The sequence below is a fragment of the Penaeus monodon genome, chromosome 33 (assembly GCF_015228065.2).
Source record: "Penaeus monodon isolate SGIC_2016 chromosome 33, NSTDA_Pmon_1, whole genome shotgun sequence".
In the NCBI taxonomy this organism is placed as follows: Eukaryota; Metazoa; Arthropoda; class Malacostraca; order Decapoda; family Penaeidae; genus Penaeus; species Penaeus monodon.
Window position 1 is genome coordinate 2597940 of NC_051418.1, and position 512 is coordinate 2598451.

The following is a 512-nucleotide window of genomic DNA, read 5'->3' on the forward strand; positions in this document are numbered from 1 at the left end:
TCACTTCTCCGCCTTGCACTTCTCGGCTTTTCGCAGGATCGGTCCGCGCACTCTCGCCGGGATCGGGAAAGAGGGCGGACCGATGCTGGATGGCTTCTTTCATCATCGGCTCTTCTCTCTAAGGGTGCGCCGCACGCAGGGGTGGGAGAGAACAAGCGTCGCCGGGCCAGAACAACGGCCGCGGCAGGCTCCCACCCGGGCGCGAGCCCTTCATCGTCTCTCTCTCTCTTTTCGCCATCGTCTTTCGGCCGCAGCGAGGAGGGGAGCGAAGGGAGACAGGTGGCGAGGGTAGGCGGGGGGCAGGCGCACACGGACGGCAGGCACCGCACCAAGGGTGCCCGCCGATACCGCCGCCGCGCCAGCTGCCCGCCGCTCCTCCTCTGTCCTTCCTCCCTCCATCGCATGCTGAAAGGGCCGGCCCACCCCTTTCCACAGGGGAACTCGCGCGCGCGCACCGCAGGGGCGCGCTTGGCGCTCCTTCTTCCCCCGACCCCTTTCCCGGGAACTCGGAG